This window comes from Nymphaea colorata, unplaced genomic scaffold (assembly GCF_008831285.2).
Source record: "Nymphaea colorata isolate Beijing-Zhang1983 unplaced genomic scaffold, ASM883128v2 scaffold0149, whole genome shotgun sequence".
NCBI lineage: Eukaryota > Viridiplantae > Streptophyta > Magnoliopsida > Nymphaeales > Nymphaeaceae > Nymphaea > Nymphaea colorata.
This window is the reverse complement of record NW_022204655.1, coordinates 1,596-10,000: the sequence shown is the minus strand read 5'-3', so window position 1 is coordinate 10,000 and position 8,405 is coordinate 1,596.

Below are 8,405 nucleotides of genomic sequence, written 5' to 3'. Positions count from 1 at the left end.
GTCGTTCTATTCAGCACGTACAGGTCGAGCCGCGTATTGGAAATCTAGGTTCGGTCCCTAGTAGGGGTTTGGCCGGATTAGAAAAACAAATAAATTTAAGAATCAAGTTCTATCGGCCTCGATTTCTCTTCTTGATCGCTCGGGCCAGCAGACTGAAGGTGTCGATATTCTGCTCTCTGGTCAAGATCTGAAGAAGAGGATTAGCCTAAGTGAATCGCCCAGAAAAATGCGTTAAAACAATTCATAGAAGGGCGAATTCCATCGGCTAGATCGCAAGATCAATCCTCGCCGGAAAGTAGCATAGATCCGGCCGCCGCTGTGAATTCCGGTGCTCGCCATTGTTTCTGGCATGAAGGACCCTTTTGCCCCTCTTCCCTACTGCTTTAATTAAAATCTGAAAGGGGTATATCGGTCACGGGACTTTCGGATCAAGTTCTGGCCGCCGGCGCGAGTTGGAAGATTCCGACGAGGTCAGTCATCCGAATCCGGTAAGTCCACCTCCGTTCCATCCCAGCCATCCATCCGGACACTTGTCAGCCATCCAGCCGTCCATCTGAGTCTTCTCCCCAGCTGCTGCCATCTGTCCCAATACTGGATCAGCTCGCAATCAGCTGCTCCACCAAATCAGGAAGCAATCCCGCAGCCGCATCTCCCTTCCAGCTCCTCGCCATCTTCATTGAGTCAACCCTAAGTCGTAGCAATCCTCGAAAATCCATCTTTCCACGTGTCGTGATGTGGCCCTACCTGCAGCCACCTCACCTGCCAGCTCGCCCTCCAGCTCCTTGACTTGGTCCCGCGTCATTCCACGTGTCTACACGAGAGGCCTTGCGAGATCCCCTTGCCTCTTTTCTCGGATCTAGCCTCCACCGTTTTTGGAAGCCTTGCCACCTCGCGCCATCTTGCCTATTCTTCCTCAGCCGTTTCCTTCTTTTCCTCTTGACCTGATCCGCAGCTTCCTTCATCCGTCTATCTCCCCACGTGTCACCATCTCAGCCCTAGCCTCCTCCGAACTCACCTCGGAGCGCCACCTGGCCCTTCGCCCCAATCTCCTCCCCTCTTTTGTCGAGCTTCTCCCTAACACTTAGGCAAGAATTCGAGCTCATTTCCTAATAGCTAGCATTCTTCTAGCTCTATCTGTTGTGTCCGTCCATCTTGCCACGTGGCAAGTATCGGTGCAACCCCTGGGTAAGAGCAACCCAGTCAACCGAACCCACTAGGCTACCTCCCGCACCAAACCCACACCTAGGTTAAACCTTTACCGAGCCCACCTTCATCGGCATTGACCCCTAGCCTTAGTCAACGATAGGTCAACTCTCCCACCGAGCTCACTTTATTGGCAACCTCCCTTAGTGACTCGAGCCTACCTCGAGTGACCCTTGACCTACTTGACCCGGACTCATTGACGTGGTCCACTTAGTCAACCACCTAATTAGTGGAACCCTCCGCTTTTGGGTCAACGTTGACCAACACCGTGAGCCTAGGCTCGTCCTTAGCCTCCCTAACTGGACCAACCTATTAGTTAGGTCAACCCTTGACTGAACCTAAACCCCATTTGACCAAACCTACCCAAACCCGAACCTGTCTGAACAGACCGACCACCTAGTAGAGCCCAGCCAACCCAGCCTTAGCTAGGATTAGGTTCAGCCGGCTCGCTGGCCCTTGCAGCGGCCACTTCTTCCTCGTCGGCAACTACCGGCGCCCGTGGCCGAGCCACATTCCGGAGATAGGCAGGCAGGCGCTGTCTCTGTGACAGCAGCCCCCCTCGGTGTCCCAGGCGGCCCTTCCGTCCGAGTTCCAGCGGCGTCAGCGCGCAGCAACAGCATCTCGGCGTCAACTCGACAGGCGGTCTCATTCCGACAGGCGGCCCTCGACCAGGCAGCAGACGAGCGCCCTCGGCAGTACCGACGCACATTACTGCAGACGCTAGGCAGCGTCCACTCCTTCAACGTGCGTTCCTTCCCTCGGCCCAGCGACTGTCAGCAGGAGCCCCGTTCGGTGCTAGCGTTGTTCCAGCAGAATCCCCGGCGCTTCAACGTAGTAGCCACAGCCGCGAGCAGCTATCAGGCTTCGGCAGCCGACCCGACCACCAGCACGCGGCCGGCCATCAGCTCCAGTCCGACAGCGACGCGTCCTAGCAGCAGGCTACGTGGAGGCACGCCTCAGCCGGTCTTCCTGTTCTGTGAGCTGTAGTGCTCGGGGGCAGGTCATCACCCCGAGACCTTATCCGGCTTCGCCAAGGGTGATCCTTGGCCGGTATCTTTTCCTATTCCCCTTGTAGTTCCGGGTGGGATTTGCTTTCAGTTTTAGGCAGCTTCTTAGTTTGTCTTCAGCGTTATTGTTTTAGCCTTGGCTTCGGCCTAGCTCCCCCGTGAGGTACCTCGAGGGCACTGTGCCCGAGACACGACCACAAGGAGCCAGACCACCTATTTACTTTTGTTGGGTGTGGTTTGCACGTTAGCGTGGTTTGCGTGGATTGTGAGTGAGATTGAGAGTTATAATTTGTATCGTTCGCGATTTGTAAGGCCTCACGACCCTGTTAGTGTTTTTGTAGTAGGCAGACTTAGTTAGGAATTTTTGGGATTCAGGTAACCTACACGTGTATCTCCCTACCTATTGGGATTTGCGCCGGGGTCCTGTCCGGTCGGGTAGATCATTTGTGTAATTACCTAGGTTTTTCGGTTTTTAGAATAGGCCTCAAGAAGGTCCTGGGAAGTTTAGGATCGCACTGGTCGGATTATTCTGGCCTAGACGGTGAGATCCTAACAATTGGTATCAGAGCGAATCTTGAGGAACACCATCGGTTTGAGCACTTGGACCTACGAAGAAGCTTCATCAAAGGCAGTGCAGACGGTCTTCTTTTCAGAATTTCAGCGTGACAGTGGTCTTCTTTTGGTTTTCGCGTCAGTTTATTTTCGGTTTTCTAGAGCAGATTTTGGTTTTTGGAGTCCCCGCGACTTGCGTCTTCATACGTGTTTAGGGCTTTGCTTGCTCACCTTTAGCAAGAAAAGGGCTGTACATTTCGTGCACCCGAGGGCAGCCGAGCTCCCGGTTCGTCACCGAGGCACCAGGAGGGTGCGGTGATTTAGGCTTGTAAAAGCCCGGCCGTGGGCGAAGTGAGAGTGCCGAGGCGCTTAGGCGAAGAGCCGCACTAGGCGGGCCAACCCGTCTCCCTTGCCTCTAAACGCGCTACCGGCAGCTAAGGCAGCGGCAGCGTAGGGCAGAGTCAGTCGGCAGATCAGGTCTTCGGTCAGGGATCAGCCAGCAGTTTTAGGAGTCGGACAGCGGCATCTCACTTGAGAGTGGCAGCTTGTCAGTTTGGGAATTTTAGTTAGGATTTCTTGTCTTCAGTATTTCTTTGGCTATTTCCGGCCCTAAACAACTATGGGCAAGTCAAAGAAACAGTTTAATCTCGATAAGCCTGTCCTTGAGGAGCCCCTCACCGATCAACCAGAGGAAGCTCCAAGCACACAAGCGGGACCCATTCCCAACTATGCAATGGGCAGAATTCTAAACATTGAAAAGGAGCTGTTGCAAATGAGGAACGATATGAACAAATCCGAGCAAGTCCGCAAATGAGAATTGGAAAGACAAAACCGAGAGCGGCAAAATGAAATGGATGAGATTCGGGGTCTTTTGAAGCAATTAACGGCCAACCAAAACCCAGGAGGGGAAAGGACCACTCAGGGTCCGAATAAGGGAAAGGGTGTGTTAGGTGCTCCTACCTACCCCACCGACACTGAGATAGACCCGAACAACCTCTCCCACATCGGAACAAGTACAGAAGGGGGCAGACTTCTACACATGGGTCCCCCGCCAGAGCGACAGCCCATGGAGCCCACTAGCGAATATTACAGAACGCCGAGAGTTCAGAGATTCGCTAGCAGCAGAATGAATCGTACCTACTACGATTCAGAAGGGGAACAGGACGAATCTCCTCTACGTCCTAGAAGAGCTCAACGTCAGCTTCAAGAAGAGAGGCGAACTCCCACAGTTCGTTACGAGTTTCCCAAATTTAATGGGGAGCACTTACGGGAGTGGCTATTCATGGCCGAGAGGTACTTCTTGTGCCATCGTGTACCCCAAGACGAGTGGATTGAAATTGCCACTGCAAACATGACAGGAGAGGCCACAACCCATTATTTGTGGTTCGATCACAAGACGGCAGATCCAACTTGGGAGAAGTACAAGGCGAGTCTCCAATTACAGTTCGGAGATTCAACATTCATCGATTATGATGAGGACCTTAAGAATCTGGTCCAATCCACCACCGTGGCAGCCTACCAACGTCAGTTTGAGAGGTTGGCTAGCATGGTCCAGTGGCCAGAAAAGGCCCTCATCGGAGCGTTTAAGGGCGGCCTTAAAAGCGAAGTGAAGAGAGAATTGAAAATTCACCGCTTCAATAGGCTAGAGGAATGTTTTGCCATGGCCCGTCTCTACGAGGAGCAAATAGAGGAGAAGCGAGCCGAGAAAAAGGCTCACAAGATGGACAAGCAGAGGAGAAGACCTTCCTACTCCTCTGGTTCTCGTTTTAGAGGGAAGGAACCAACTCCCTTCCGAAGAGGGAGCGAATATCGGCCACCGCAAGGCCCAAATCCGGGGCAAGGCCGAAAACCACCAACGCGTTACCTCACACCGAAACAGATTGAAGAGTTCAGGCGTAAAGGCCTGTGCTACAGATGTGAGGGAAAATGGGACAAGAACCATCAGTGCCCAACTTATTACAGGGTACAGGTGGTGAGCGACGATGAGTCCAGTTCTTGTAGCGATTCGTCTACAACGCCGTATGAGACCAGCTCGTCCTCATCAGATGAGGAAGTAGTTACAAAGAGGCGAGCAAAACCAGCCGAGAAAAAGAAAGAAGTCCGGTTTGAAGAGACTCCCGCCAAAGAAGAAAAGCCAGCCGAGGCCGAGTCTCTGCATTCAATGCAAGACCCCAATAAGCCCAACTCATTCAGGGAATCTGGGAGGATAAACGGACACAAGGTCTTGATTTTGCTTGATAATGGAGCGACCAAGAACTTCCTAACAGAGGAAGCAGCACGTAGATGCAACGTCTCCTTGGAATCAAGCCACCGCCAAACTATAATCGTGGGAGGGGGTATGAGATTAAAATGCCATAACGAAGGGAAAGGCATAGAAGTTGTGATCAAGAGGAAACCATTTAAGATCGACTTCTTAGTCATTCCTTTAGATGGAGTAGACCTTATTCTCGGGATGCCATGGTTTTTCACGCTTGGCATCATCTCTTGGGATGTGAAGAACTTCAGCATGACCTTCACTCCCGACGGCGACCAAGAGCCCATGACGCTACAGGGCTTAACCAGCACAACTCGTCCCAAGGCTGCACTTCGAGCGATCGACGCCGAGCAGCCCGCGTGTTGGGTAATGGCACTCGCTACTGATGTGCCAGAGAAAGAAGAGCAGAAAGAGATAGTGCCAGAACGAATACAGTTGGTGCTTAATCAGTATGAGGACGTCTTTGAGGAGCCAAAAGGGCTTCCACCGCAGAGATCCTATGATCATAGGATCATAATGACTCAAGGGGCAGAACCGGTTAATGTGCGCCCCTATCGGTATGGGTATAATCAGAAGGCAGAAATCGAGCGTCTGGTTAAAGAAATGTTGGAAAGTGGCATCGTGCAACCAAGTAGCAGCCCTTTCTCTTCACCGGTCCTACTTGTGAAGAAGAAAGACAACACCTGGCGCTTTTGTGTAGACTATCGCGCCTTGAATGAAGCCACCGTGAAGGATAGACATCCAATACCGGTAATTGATGAGTTATTGGACGAATTAGCCGGAGCAACTATTTTCTCCAAGATCGACTTACGAGCCGGCTATCATCAAATTCGTATGTATAAGGACGACGTCCCCAAGACCGCTTTCAGGACACATGACGGGCACTATGAGTTCCTCGTCATGCCATTTGGTTTGACAAACGCACCAGCAACATTTCAGAGGTGCATGAACGACGTCTTCAGACAGTACCTCCGCGATTTCATCTTAGTTTTCTTTGATGATATCTTGATTTACAGCCGGTCTGAAGCACTTCATCAGAAGCATCTCGCAGTTGCTCTTCAGATTTTGAGGGATAACCAATTGTACGCCAAGATGTCCAAATGCAGCTTTGGACAACCCTCGATTGGTTATCTAGGGCACATAGTGTGCCAACAAGGGGTTCGGGCAGACCCCGAAAAATTAGAAGCCATGCAGAAGTGGCCACTGCCTAAGGACTTGAAAGGACTCCGCGGATTCCTCGGTTTGACTGGGTACTATAGGCGTTTCATTCAAGGATATGGTTTGATCGCACAGCCTTTGACCCAGATGCTCAAGAAAGGAGCCTTTCAGTGGTCAGACAAGGCTAGGGCAGCCTTTGAAAAGTTAAAACTTGCCCTTATGTCTGCGCCAGTTCTTACACTTCCGGATTTCAACCAACAATTCACAATAGAGACAGATGCATGTGAGGTTGGAATAGGGGCCGTTCTCAGCCAAGGAGGCCACCCTATCGCGTATATGTCTAAAGCACTCACAAGTAGAGCGAAACCTCTCTCTACTTATGAGAAGGAACTACTAGCGATAGTGTTAGCAGTTGAGAAGTGGCGGCCCTACCTTATAGGGCGCAGATTCATAGTCAAAACAGACCAGAATTCTCTAAAGTACATGTTAAAGCAGAGAGTATCCACGCCTACCCAACAACGTTGGCTAGCAAAACTGCTTGGATACGATTTTGATATAGAGTACAAGAAGGGTCCAGAAAATACAGCGGCCGATTCTCTCTCTCGTTTGACTGAGCAGTTCATGACTCTTTCGGTAGTGGAAACTGATGTTTGGGATAGGTTAGCCCAGGAACAGCAAGCAGATCAGTCCATAAGGCTAATCCGTGCATCAACAAAACAACATCCAGGATCCATTCCCTTCTATACAGTCAGAAGGAATCTATTATATAGGAAGAACCGAGCAGTGGTTCTCCAGAGTCTGGGCTTAAGCAGGAACTCCTGCGTCATTTCCATGACACCCCTGCCGCGGGTCATGAGGGGGTTTCTAAAACCCTAAGCAGAATTAAAGCCCAATTTTGGTGGCGTGGCATGAAGGCAGAGGTACAGAGGTACATACGGAGTTGCCTGGTATGCCAGAGGGAAAAATACGAGGTGATTAGACCTCCAGGACACTTGGTTCCCCTCCCCATACCAGCCAAACCATGGACCGATGTGACCATGGATTTTATTGATGCCATGCCCCGTTCTGAAGGCAAGGAAGCTGTGCTAGTGGTAGTGGACCGTCTGACCAAGTACAGCCACTTCGCTCCCTTGCCTAGATCGTATCAAGGGCCAATGGTGGCCAGCGTGTACCAGGAATACGTTGGAAAGCTCCACGGGATGCCACAATCAGTCGTTTGTGACAGGGATTCAATTTTCCTTAGCGCATTCTGGCAGGAGTACATGAAACTTATGGTACTACGCTAATTTTAGTACCGCCCATCACCCACAGACAGACGGGTAGAGCGAAATAGTAAATCGATCTCTAGAGACCTACTTGAGGTGTTTTGCTGGAGAACGACCACATACTTGGGTAAAATATTTACCTTGGGCAGAGTGGTCTTATAACACCAGTTTGCATTCGTCAACCGGGATGACGCCTTACGAAGGTGTGTATGGGACCCCTCCTCCAAGTATCCCTCGATATGAAGGAGGTACAGCAGGTGACCACAATGTAGACTGCGAGCTACGCACCCGTGAGGAAGTGCTGGACTCCCTCAAGCAAAACATTGCCAAAGCTCAAAATCGGATGAGACAGGTCTACAACAAAGGGCGAAAAGATCGAGAATTTGAAGTGGGTGATTACGTTTGGTTGAAGAGGTTGCCCCTCAAACAAAGATCATTGATGGGCCAACCCTATTCTAAGCTACTGCCTAGGTACTATGGGCCATTTCCGGTATTACAGAAGGCAGGGAAAGCTGCGTACCGGACTGGGACTTCCACGAGAAGCAATGGTACACCCAGTTTTCCATATCACCAGGCTTAAACCACATCATGGTGATATTCCTACAATAATTGAGCAAATACTGAAGCATGACAACTTGCCTACACCCTATCGTATACTCAAACATCGTTATGTTCAAAGGCAAGGGAGAACACGGCATGAGGTATTAGTGGAATGGGAGGGGCCTGACAGAGGAACTCTTGGGAAGAGTTTGGGTCAGTGGCTCATCGCTTTCCCTCCTCCAGCACTCGAGGACAGCGCATTCTAGGGAGGGGGAATCTGTTACGGACCAACTTGTAGGTCCAGACCCAAACCGGCGTAATCAGGCCGGAACCAGTCGGCCAAGGCAAAAGGCCTCGGATTTGTGGACAGAGCGCTAAGGCAGCACGAAGAAAGTCCAAGCGAGGCTAAGTCAGCACTCGAGCCAG